This window comes from Saccopteryx leptura, chromosome 5, assembly GCF_036850995.1.
Source record: "Saccopteryx leptura isolate mSacLep1 chromosome 5, mSacLep1_pri_phased_curated, whole genome shotgun sequence".
In the NCBI taxonomy this organism is placed as follows: domain Eukaryota; kingdom Metazoa; phylum Chordata; class Mammalia; order Chiroptera; family Emballonuridae; genus Saccopteryx; species Saccopteryx leptura.
In genome coordinates this window covers 53,291,381-53,304,169 of record NC_089507.1, presented here as the reverse complement: position 1 = coordinate 53,304,169, position 12,789 = coordinate 53,291,381, and the positions used below count along the sequence as shown (strand labels likewise).

At 42.5% G+C, this 12,789-nt stretch overlaps 1 protein-coding gene across 5 annotated transcripts in view; it reads right to left on the bottom strand.

Moving 5' to 3' along the window:
• SLC4A4 (solute carrier family 4 member 4) overlaps positions 1 to 12,789 on the bottom strand; it is a 392,384-nt gene that overhangs the window by 351,907 nt on the left and 27,688 nt on the right. The window contains exon 1 of one of the 5 annotated variants that reach the window (XM_066386296.1): positions 11,029 to 11,147. The exons of the other annotated variants lie outside the window; for them this stretch is intronic. The gene's annotated coding sequence lies outside the window, so the exon portion shown is untranslated. Of the gene's footprint in view, positions 1 to 11,028; positions 11,148 to 12,789 lie in introns of those variants that run through there. 5 annotated transcript variants of the gene reach the window in all.

Below are 12,789 nucleotides of genomic sequence, written 5' to 3'. Positions count from 1 at the left end.
CAGCATTCATTTCTGCCTGTTCTCTTAAAGACGCTCCTTTAATCTCATGATATGCCGTGTATTTCTCTATACCTTTCCCAGTTACGCCCATCTTAAGGTGCAAGACCAAACCTTCGAGGGAGCATGCTAGGTAAGACTTTGTGAGGTTCAGACATATGGATGAACACAGACATATAGTATAAAAACACCCCTATTAAAAAGGGATAGCAGGCCCTTATTAAGAGGTGATAACTGAACTCAAATATCTTCTGAAATGTAATATTTATCAATATACTAAATAATAGTGTTACATACTGAAATTTCACTGGAAATGTTATTAGGTATGCATGATAAAACACATATTCTAAAGTGTCTCAATATATTTTTCATTCACATATATTATAAGGTACATATATTATAAAGCAAATGATATGCACTTAACCCATGGATATATACAGTACAATGATATTCTCTCCCTCATTTACATATGTGTTGTATCTTCTAAAACTTTTATGAGCATGACATCTAGGTTTGAAATTCCTAGTTCAATATGCTCAATTAAAAAAAATGATTTGAATGAGGCAACCATCAAATTAACAGACATGAATAAATAAATGAATGACTCCCCTTGCCTTCAAGGGCACCTTTCCCAACTGAAGTCCAGAAAACACTACATGTGCCCAATTCTGCATTCTCTATAATACCTACAATATACATTCTTCAGAGAAGGCAAATGTTACAATCTTTTATAAATCTTTTTAATTAAATGCCCTTTTAGAAATCTTAAAATCTTATAAGTGGCACTCATTGCAGAAACTGGGTGTAGTCTATGATAAAACTATACTATATTTTTGCAACTTCCTGTATACCTACAATTACTTTAAAATAAAAGGTTCTTTTTAAGTGCTAACAACCCAAAATCTCAAAAAAAGAAAAAAGTAAATAGAACTGTGTCTAATTTAGAGAACAGATAAAATATAGTCATACCAAAATAGAGGGCTTAGTTAATTTTTCCAAGGAACTGTATTATATATACATACATATATATATATATACACACACACACACATTACAAAGCCTAATAACAAAGTTTCATCCCAAAAGTTACTGGATTTCAAACTTCATGACAACAAATTGCACAAGAAATATTTGAAAGACCTAACACAAATGATCAAAGGTATTACACTGAGGGATAGCTCTAGACAAAATCAAGTTGAAAGTTGGGTATAATGACTGGGCATCTCTGATTAGTTTGTACAGAATTTTTAATAACTAAGTATCATTCCACTCAATAAGTATTTTCATGATAAAATATGCTAGCTACGATGAGGACCACAAAAAATACTCTGACACAGTTCCTACAGTGAGGATGCAGATGGTGTAGAACAGGGGTAGTCAACCTTTTTATACCTACCGCCCACTTTTGTATCTCTGTAGTAAAATTTCCTAACTGCCCACCAGTTCCACAGTAATGGCGATTTATAAAGTAGGGAAGTAACTTTACTTTATAAAATTTATAAAGCAGAGTTACAGCAAGTTAAAGCATATAATAATAATTACTTACCAAGTACTTTATGTTGGATTTTCGCTGTTTGGCAGAATAAATCTTTATAAAACAGCTTACTATAGTTAAATCTATCTTTTTATTTATACTTTGATTGCTCCACTACCGCCCACCATGAAAGCTGGAGCGCCCACTAGTGGGCGGTAGGGACCAGGTTGACCAGCACTGGGTTAGAAGGAAGCAAAGGGCAGAGCAGAGCAACAAGCAATAATAAAGTGATTAACTGAAATGTAATAAATTCACTGCCTAAAATTTTGTCAGTAAAAATGTAAGAGAGCTTGAACTAAATAATTTTCTTCTGATGTTTTTGGATGAGTATTTTTGTTTCATTTCTTAAGTATTTTTCAAGAGAAATTATCTTATCTCATTCATCTAAATCTTCTAAGACATTTCCAATCTGCGCCTCTCTTCCCTGGCAAAGCTGCTCAACTTGTAAAGTGCCAATGTGTGATCTCTGTGTTTCTGCTTAACCTGTTAACACTCAGCAATTTTCTAAAGGTGATTGTAATCAGTGCGGCAGCAATCGCCGACCATGAGCCACCCAGCTAGCATCGTGAGCGTTCATCTCACATTCCTGAGGACATCGTCTCCAGAGGTCAAAGGAATGAAGGAATTCTTGAAGCATTTCCACTGTGAGGTCTTGCCACAGCTGCAGTCAATATGCAACACGCCAGGGGAGGGATTCAGGAGTGCGGCCATCGACACTCCAATCCAAAGTTCCCATCTGACTGATGATCTCACTGAGTCCTCACTCAGAGCATGTTCACCAAGTAACAGTTTCAGGACTTCCCTCATGATCACTTTGAGATAGAAGAGGCAAAAGCCTGGTTTGTATAAAAGACATTAGGAGTATTCCCATCCAGCCCTCCAGACAGATTTCCATGTTGAAGAGCACAAGAGATGCAAGAGCTCATACCAGTCCCTTGGGATATCAGTTTAGCTATTACCATTGCCATGAGCCTAGTCTTTAAAAAGTTGCCCTTCCCAATCTATAGTGCCAATTTTTTTTTTTTTTTAATTTTCATATTGTGAATGGCCGTTAAAGGGAGGAGCCTTGCTTCAGGGTTGAACGCAGCAATAACCAACCATGCCTGGATGCTTTTGCTTTAAAACCACCCTGTTTAACTTGTCACAGGAATGAAATCACCCAGAACAGAAGATGAGGTTTTCTGAAATTCACTATTTTTAAAACAGTAGTTTAACAAGGCCCACCATAACTACCCTTCAGTTTTTACCCTTGCAATTTTCTGTAGCATTATGTCTATAAAAGAAAACAAAATTTTCTGCTATCCCAGATGATGCTATTTTCCACAAAATCACTCCTAGGAGCCACATCTGGGTCAAGCACATAGGAAGGATGCTACCTAAAATGTAAATGCCCTCATAAAATGTAGATTGACTTACATTACTCCAAAGTAATATATATTTTACATGCTCAGCACTCTGAGTGCCACTAAACAGTTACATTCAAATAATAAGAGCCAACCAGCCAAGACTACCACCAGTCCTAAAAAATAAATAAAATAAAAAACCTCAACTACAAGAAAAAAAAGGAAATAAAATCAGTCTTTGGGTAAGAAAACCCAATTAGATTTCCACACAAAATCTAAATTACCACTACTGCAAGCCTGATATTGCAAAATATTTATAGATACCTCCTATTTATCATATATCTCCAAAATAAAAATCATGCAAATTTTAATTATAGTTAATTTTAAAATAAATACATGGCACAAACCTCTTTTCAGATGAAGAAAAATAAGAATCACAAAGTCATACCAATACTTGAGAATTGAACCTTTCAAAGCATTAAAAATTTTTACACAAACATTTGTAAGGCATATGCTGCAATTTTGGTTTTGGTATTATAATCAACATATCTGAGAACCACCTTATCCACATGAAGCTGAAAGGCTCTCTCCAAGCTCCAGTTTCAGCTGTTATTCATCCTGAAAAATTCAATTTTCACGAAATAGTTTCCAAGGTATCAACACTGGAGAATCCACTACAATATTTTAAATCTGGAAATGTATTGGCCAGCATTCTAATTATAGAAGTTAAGTATATTCAGTGTGTAAGCTTTTGGGGACCACCCACGAGGGGAAGAGCACTGTGATCATTCTCAAGGGTTCCCCAGGTCTTGTGTGTGTTATTGGCAGCATAAATAATTTAATGTTATATAGTGAAATATGTGTTCTCAAACTGCGGGCTCTTAGACTTAATTTTTCAAGCTGATGTTTAAGAAATTCTCAATTCAGCCTTACCAATAAAAAGTAACAACAGTTCGGGAGAAAAAATTTTAAACATAGTTTGAATCACTCAGAGTAACAGATCAAGAAAGATGTTTAAATGTGTTTATTCATTCAGCCAACAAACATTTACTGATATGTCAGGAATACTGTTTTCAATGCTGGCACAGTTCAACTCAAGAATAAGGACTGTTGTAGAATACAATAACAACTAATACGACATTTACAACAAAGCTTCATAAATATCATCTCATCCGTCCTCGTAACACCTCTGTGAATTAAGATTTACAATTATTTTAATGACAGAAAAAAATAGAGGCCCTGGCCAGTTGGCTCAGTGGTGGAGCGTCAGCCTGGCGTGCAGGAGTCCCAGGTTCGATTCCCAGCCAGGGCACACAGGAGAAGCGCCCATCTGCTTCTCCACCCCTCCCCCTCTCCTTCCTCTCTGTCTCTCTCTTCCCCTCCTGCAGCCAAGGCTCCAATGGAACAAAGTTGGCCTGGGCGCTGAGGATGGCTCCATGGTCTCTGCCTCAGGTGCTAGAATGGCTCTGGTTGCGACAGAGCAACACCCCAGATGGGCAGAGCATCGTCCCCTGGTAGGCATGCCAGGTGGACCCCGGTCGGACACATGTGGGAGTCTGTCTGACTGCCTCCCTGTTTCCAATTTCAGAAGAAAAAAAAATAGAGACATAGATAACTTTAAATATTTTTACATGTATTGATTTTAGAGAGGGGTAAGAGAAACATCAATTTGTTGTTCCACTTATTTAAGCATTCATTCATTAGTTGATTATTTTTTTTAATTTTGTAAAACATTAACTTTAGAGCGAGAGAGAAGAAGGGAGAGAGAGAAAAACATCAGTTTGTTGTTCACTTATTTATACATTCATTGGTTGATTCTTATATGTGCCCTGACAGGGGACTGACCCACAAGCTTGGCTTATCACAATGATGCTCTCGCCCACTTAGCTACCCAGATAGGGCCCATAAATTATTTCTTTTAATTCTCCAAATCAAATAACTAGCAAGTGAGAAAACTGGGTCCAACCCATATCTTCTAAATTCATATCTCCATTGGTCACTGAGCGATTATATATATACCACCACCACCCCCCCTCAGAAAGACATAGAAACAGAGAAGGGACAGATAGGGACAGACAGACAGGAATGGAAAGAGTTGAGAAGCATCATTTCTTCGTTGCAGCACCTTAATTGTTCATTGATTGCTTTTTCATATGTGCCTTGTCTAGGGGGGCTACAGCTGAGCCAGTGACCCCTTGCTCAAGCCAGTGACCTTGGGCTCAAGGCAGAGACCTTGGCTTCAAACTAGCAACCTTTGGGCTCAAGCCAGCGACCCTGGGATCACGTCTATGATCCCACACTCAAGCCAGAGACCCGTGCTCACTATGGTGAGCCCATGCTCAAGCCGGTGACCTTGAAGTTTCAAATCTGAGTCCTCTGCATCCCAGGCTAATGCTCTACCCACTGCACCTCCATCTGGTCAGGCAAGATGCTCTGCTTTTTAAAAAGCTGTTTGTAAGGATATGGAGCATTTGAAACTCCCATAAGGGCTGGTAGGACAGTGAATTAGTATCACTTTTTTTTTTTTTCTTTTTTTACAGGGACAGAGAGAGAGTCAGAGAGAGGGATAGATAGGGACAGACAGACAGGAACGGAGAGAAATGAGAAGCATCAATCATCAGTTTTTCGTTGCAACACCTTAGTTGTTCATTGATTGCTTTCTCATACGTGCCTTGACCACGGGCCTTCAGCAGACCGAGTAACCCCTTGCTCGAGCCAGCGACCTTGGGTCCAAGCTGGTGAGCTTTTTTTTCGAACCTGGGTCCTTCCGCATCCCAGTCTGATGCTCTATCCACTGCACCACCGCCTGGTCAGGCTACTATCACTTTTGAAGGAAGGCTCTATCTACTAAAACTGGCCCAGCAGTTCAACTCACAACACACAACCAAAATTCCCACATTTACCAAAAGATATATGTAAGAATGTTCATAGCAGCACTATTCATAATAGCACAAAACTGGAAACAAACCAAATGTCCAGCAACAGCAAAATGGATAAATTGTGGCAGACTCATAAAACATATTGTATAAAGCAATGAGAATAAACAAACTGTTGCTACACAAGGAACACAGAAGAACATCACACACATAATGAGCAAAAGAAGTCAGACATGAGGACATATCGCATGTATTTGGGCAGAAAGTTCAATCATCAATAAAAGTAGCCAACAGTCTCAGAAGTCAGGAAAGAAGGTACCTTCCAGAGGAAAGCAAGGGGGCTGCTGGTTACTGACGACAGTCTACGTCTTGGCCTTGGGGCTGTACATGGATGTGTTGTTCACTTAGGTAAATCACCACAAGCTGTCAACTTATGATTTAGTAACGTGCAGTCCTCTTCTATATACATGTTATATTTCAATAAAAACTTAGACAAGAAAGAGAGAAGGAGGCCCTGGCTGGGTAGCTAAGCTGGTTAGAACATCGTCCTGACATATGAATGTTGCAGGTGTGATCACCAGTCACGGCACATACAAGAACCAACCAATGATGGCATGAATACGTGGAACAAATTAATATTTCTGTCTCCCTCTCTAAAAATCAATAAAATAAATATATACTACTAATGATCATAATAATAATGAAGAGTGAAGAAGAGAAAACAGAAAGAAAGGAGAAGGGTGGAGGGAGGAGGGAGTGGAAGGAAGCAATGCTCTCAGGATGCACCGAAACAGTGTCCAACTGCTAGGCTGGCTCTAACCCTCCCTCCGCTGTTAGCGCTCTGTCTTCCCATGCCTTCACTACCGGCTGTCCTCTGGGCCTTCTCAATGTTGTCCGTGTGGCTGCCAATGTCAGGCCGTTTCTATCTTCCACTATATTTGCAGTTTAATGTTTGGTACGGGATTAGAAATCTTATCAATCGTGTTAAAACTATACACAAATTCAGGTAAACAGATTCTGAAAGATCACCTATGAGTAAAATGAGTCCTTTTTAATGTGTGTCTTATTTTTTACCCTCTATTCTGCCTGCCCCAAAACTTTTTTACTGAAGAATATGCCAAATATAGTTGTTCAAAATAGATGAAGTGATTACGGGGCCCTAACAAGGAGTACTATATCTCCAGATCAAAACTGAAATTAACTAACATAAAATTCCAGATCTCACAGGTTTTTTATCTACAGATAGTACAAAGGGGAATATCAATCAATGAATATATTTACAAATAAGAAAAAAATTGCTAACTTCTTTTTTTTTATTTTACTTTATTTATTCATTTTTAGAGAGGAGAGAGAGAGGGAGAGAGAGAGAGAGAGAGAGAGAGACATAGAGAGAGAAGGGGGGGAGCTGGAAGCATCAACTCCCATATGTGCCTTGACCAGGCAAGCCCAGGGTTTTGACCGGCGACCTCAGCATTTCCAGGTCGACGCTTTATCCACTGCACCACCACAGGTCAGGCAAATTGCTAACTTCTTATCAAGACATTATGAACAACTTTCCTAATTGTGTCACACATAGAACATGTATCAGTTTTAAAGATAATATATTCTTTTCTCATTTTTTATTTTTATTAATTTTTATTTTAAAAGTCCGCCAAAAAGTATGAGTTTTACAAGTATCATTAGTTCAAAGCTAAAATGTTCATTCCGACCTCCAATAGTAATTTCCCATTTTGTTTAAGAAAAGCATACAAAGTTCCCTGTGCCTTCGTTTCCCCGTCTCTTCAACGAGCATAATAATCCCTCACATCTACTTAATTTGCAGGGAAGATGAGGTTTCAGCTTAGAGGAAAATAACTCCACACCTACAATGTTTCACCATGACTACTCCTACCATCATCTTTTTGGAACACATACCATAATTCAAAGTATGACCTTATCCCGAGGGAATAACATTATAAACTTTCCAAAGAAGATGGATACTAAAAAGCTTTCTCTCTTCTTTATCATGGCAGGTGAACAAATCTGTCACCATTCATGGCTGGCTGTCTTTCCGATGCCTTATTTGAAATGCCATCGCACTACTGAGACTAGAGAAACCCAATAAAAGTCATTGCCACAAAACCATTATGACAGTCATAAATATAGCTTTAGGTAAAATAAAATCGCCCACCTCCAAATGAGTAGTGTGTTTGCGTGTCTGTGCACCTACATAAATGTACATCAGAGAAAAAAACGGAGTCAAACGGTAGGTGAGGAGACTTTATCTCCACTGCTGAAAAAAATAGCAGCGCTTACTACAAAGGATATAAAATAGCATCTTCATGTTAGAAGGACACCAGTATATTTTCTATATTGTGACACAAATATATCAAATATTTAGGTATTGGGAGAAAGGCAAAATGTATTTGGAATACAACTTAGCCCTCACCTTATATGTAAAAAAAACATTATTCTTCCTTCCCTTAAAATTTCTATATTATACACCCTCCCCCCCAAATCCTAAAAGCAGCCATATCTTGTTTTATGAAATCTTAATTTCCTGGTTGTTCCTAAATAATCCATTTGCTAAATGACTTCCCCAAAATACATAAATGTCATAAATCACAGGTTAGCCTCAGAAACAGCATCCACAGTAAGAAATGAGACATGTTCTGCTTACAGCATCCTTTGTCCCTTCAAATCATGTCCCCTGACTCCTTCCATATTAGCAATCAAGGAGAAACTACTTAGAAACTAATTGCCATTAGATTTTTCTCTTCTCGGTTTTGTTCTTTCCACTCCCAATCTTAGTATCTATCCACTGCAGTCTTAGATTGCCTTCATGTTATTAAAAATAAACACAAAGATAGCCCAGGAAACAAGGAGACGATGTGTATTACTGCCACACTCAAGTAGCAATAAATTCTCTCCGGACTCTCGCCCCTAACAATAGTAGTCCTAACCTGCAGCGCCCTCAGAGGCAGCCAAGAAACTTGATTATCTACATGATTCACCAGCTAACATGTATTTCCTTTCCTTGTGTTTTTCTTTAAGATGCAAGCTATGGCCAGATCTCTATTATCAGAACAAGAGATCAAAACCTGAAAATAGTGCTTGCCAAAGCTCAATAAAAAATGAAATTACCAGCAGAGCCTGCTGGACATTGTCCCAAAGGTTATCTGATATCTATCACATTTTTTCTCTAAATATGAGTCCTTGTATTCTTTTCACACATTGTTGTAAATGTATCTAATCATATAAAAGACTGAAATAATAACACTACACTAACATTCAAACATGTAGAGTGGTTTTATGGTGGCAAAATGAACTAAAAGAGATAGATCCTTACTAAGAGTACATACTGGCAACCTCACTGGCTGGGGTGCCTTATATATCTTAGTCTCCAGAATGAACCCAATATTAAATAATACCAAAAACCTTACTTTGAAAACATTCTCATACAAAATGTTGAGGGGCTCCTGGTTTTCTGAAGATAGACATACCTGGAACTATCAAAATATCCCACCTTATCCCTTCCTCCCACCCGACTGACTCATAAATGTCCTATGCTTCAACAGTTTACAAGAAAGAGTATTACATTCCTCTCTCAGTCCATATCCAGGGTGGGGCAAAGTTGACAGTTGTTCATATGGAAAATAACACAATAATTAATAAATAATAATACAAGAATAAGCTCTATGTTTCATGCACTCACAACTGTAAACCTACTCTTACCCACCCTGTCATCATACCAGAGACTCTGGGATCAAGCTGAAACTGTTCAATTTAAAGATTTAATACAAAGAGAACAGAAGTTCTCATCACATTAGATTTTAAAATGAAAGTAAAAGTTTTTCTTTCCCAATTGTTAAAGCTATAGAAAAATAAGCAGACATGCTTCCTTGGACTGATGTTCTGCTAATAACCTCAAAGTGCTATAACAACCATGGAAATTATTTAAATGCTAATGTGACAGATACAAGGAGAATTCTGAGCCAGAGACCTTGTCAAGAGACATTACAGTGTCTACAAGAAGCTACTAGATACTGTTCCAAGGGCACTGAAGAATCTATTCAAATCATAATTTTTTTAAAAAAACCTAATGTGCATTTGTACACTTTAATTCAGGTACACGTTCCAGATACAAGGAAAAAGGGAAATACAGTACAATGCAGTGTCTCTTAGGGAAGGAATTGTTCCAGGATTTAGAACAATGTGTGTTTAGTACAACCCAGGAATAATGATTTCCCTTTAGGAGTAACTTTCCCTTGCCCTGAAGTGAAATGGGGAAAGAATTAGGGAGGGTCAACTCAAGTTAACTGCTCTTCAATGTCAAGACTGGAAAAAGCTTACTGCAGGCAATTACACTGAGAAGCTAAGGCCTTGAGAAGGAATGAGGGGTGGAAAAAACAGAAGTTTTACAAGGAGCTGGGGGGGGGGGGTGCTTTATGATGGTAGAACAGCTTCCTTCATCTTTCATGTCCACTTCGGGGTTATTCTTTTTTCTTTTGTTCTTTAATAACTTTTTCCTTGTGGTGCTTGCTGCAGTTTGATGATGCAGTTCTCAACTCCTGCCTTCCTTCGGTGACTCTTATTAACGGACTGGCAAAGGTTGAGTAAAATGTACTTAAGAAAAAAGAAATCACTTGTCCTTGCCAAGACGCACATGCTGCCCAGGACCTGAGGAAGAGCTACGCTGTCGCTGGCCAAGAGAAATCCCAGTTTAACCTCTGCCTCCCCCTTGCAAACCCATTGCAAATCATTGCGTGTGCGCCACCAGCAGAGAATCACACACACACACACACACACACACACACACACACACTTCGACGTGCCAGGGAGAGATGTGAGTGCTCCATCTCGGAGCGGGAAGTGAAGTGGGAGCCGACGTCTCAGAGGTCAGAGGCAACCGAAGTGCCCAAGCCTCCCTCGCTAGTGGGCTTGGGGATGGTTCCCCCTCCAGCAGGTGCCCCGCCACCCTGGGACCACCCAGGCGCACAGGGACGGGACACACGTGTCACTGCGCCCGAACCCAGCCTGCCGCGTGCACTGGCCCCACAGTCCCGGCAACCACGCTGGGCTCTGCGAAGGGGGCTTTACAAAAGGGGGAGAACCAGGACCACCCAAACTCCTACTCTAAACGCTAAGAACGAAAAAAAAGTACTTTTCCGCGGAAGCAGCCCCCGCACCTGGCCGGCGCGCGGCCGGGGGATGCCCAGCCCGCAAAGTGACTTCTCGCGGCCCCCTGCGCGCGCCCTCCGCGCCCCGCCGCCCCTCCCGCCGCCCGGGCGCCGCTCACCTCCGGGGGTCCGCCTTCCGTCGCTCCTCCAGTTTGGCGGCGGAGTGTGGGGCCGCAGCGGCCACCGCCGCCGCCGCCGCCGCCTTCGCTGCCACCGCCGCCGAAGCGCTGCCCGGCGCGCCGCCGGGGCTGGAGGCGGGGTCCGCGGGGTCCGCGGGGTCCGCGGGGTGGGCGCTGCGGGGCCGGACGGTGCGGGGCCGGAGCGCGGGAAGTTGTCGGCACGGGGCGCGGAGCGGGCGGGGAGCGACACCCGTCCCCAACTAGTCACAACTTTGCCGCCCGGGTGGGTGCGGGCTCCGGGCGAGGGCGCCGGGGCGGACGCGTCTCCGCAGCCGGCGGGACCGGCACCTGGACGGCCCGCGGGGACGGGACGGGCGGCGGCGCGGGGGGGATGCCGCACGGCCGCGTGGGGCGCGGCGGGGAGCGCGAGCGCGGCCGCTCGACTTCGCCGTCCGCGGCGCCGGCCTCTCTACGGGGCTCGCGGCGGCTCCTGCCGGGAACGAAGCCTGCGGCCGGGGCGCGCGGCCGGGCGCCGCTCGGGGGCCAGCCGGGCGCGGGGAGCCGGAGCGGGCGGCCGGGGCCGAGGCTGTGCCGCGAGCGCGAGCCTGCGATCCATATTTAAAGCCGCGAGTGGCCTCGGCCGGCCCCCTGCCCTGCCCTCGCTCGCGCCCGCCGCCCGGGCGGCCGCTGGGCGTCAGCAGCCCGGGCATCCACGGCGACGGGGAGGGGCCTCGGGCGCGCCGCCTCCGCCGGGGCTCGGGCTCTGCGCGCCGTGCCCGCTGCCCGGGACCCAGGTCCCGGCGGCCGCCCTCGCCGCCCTCGGCTCCTTCTCTCTCCCACACGGAGCGCGCTGCTGGGTCCGGTGTTCTGTCCTGGTCATCAGAGTCCCCCGCTGGGCAGAGCTTACGCTCTCCTGCAGAACTGAAGTTGCTCCCGTTTCCCAGCCTCAAATCACTCTTGAAGCTACTTGACAAAACTTAGGTAGAGGGCTGCCAGCACACAGTATTAAGTCATCGTTCACCTTTAGCGGACGATGTCTGGAAGGAACACGGTTCTCAACCTTGTCCTTCGTTTATGTCACTGATGGCTTCTGTCTTCTTTGAGCAGTTTGGGAACCATCTTTAGCCACCCGAGGGAGTTTCTTGAGCGAATATAGTGCTTATTTACATTTGTTATTTTCCTAAGGCTAATCAAGGAGGTTTAAGTACTCTTTGCCAAGCAAATAATACTAATAAAATAGCAATGACCCAGCCCCATTACCATCAGTTAAGTAAACCATTAAACCACATGAACAGTCAACACAGGCACCATCTATGTTCTGAGTACTGCTAGAAAGTAGCCATTTAATGAATATGAACCTCATGGCATATGATGCATTTCTTATTGGTACATATTATAGATAGATGATAGATAGATAGGTAGGTAGATAGATAGGTAGGTAGGTAGATAGATAGATAGATAGATAGATAGATAGATATCCACCAAAACACATAAAGCCCAAGAGAAATAATTTCACATACTGACTACTCCTGGTTCCAAACCTTTAGTCGGTACTAAGCTATAACTAGTAAGACCTCCAAGAATTAAAAAAAAAAAAACAACAAACTAGTGGAAAATAATTAGGAGAGAGAGGCTTTTCTTCCCCGTTTGTAAAACTGGAAGAGATCCATTATCGCACCTCACTAGTGCTTGAGAAGTAGGTGTAAGCTTGTATCTTTTTTAAATGCTGGCATGTTTAAAATCCTTGGTTAACACTCAGAA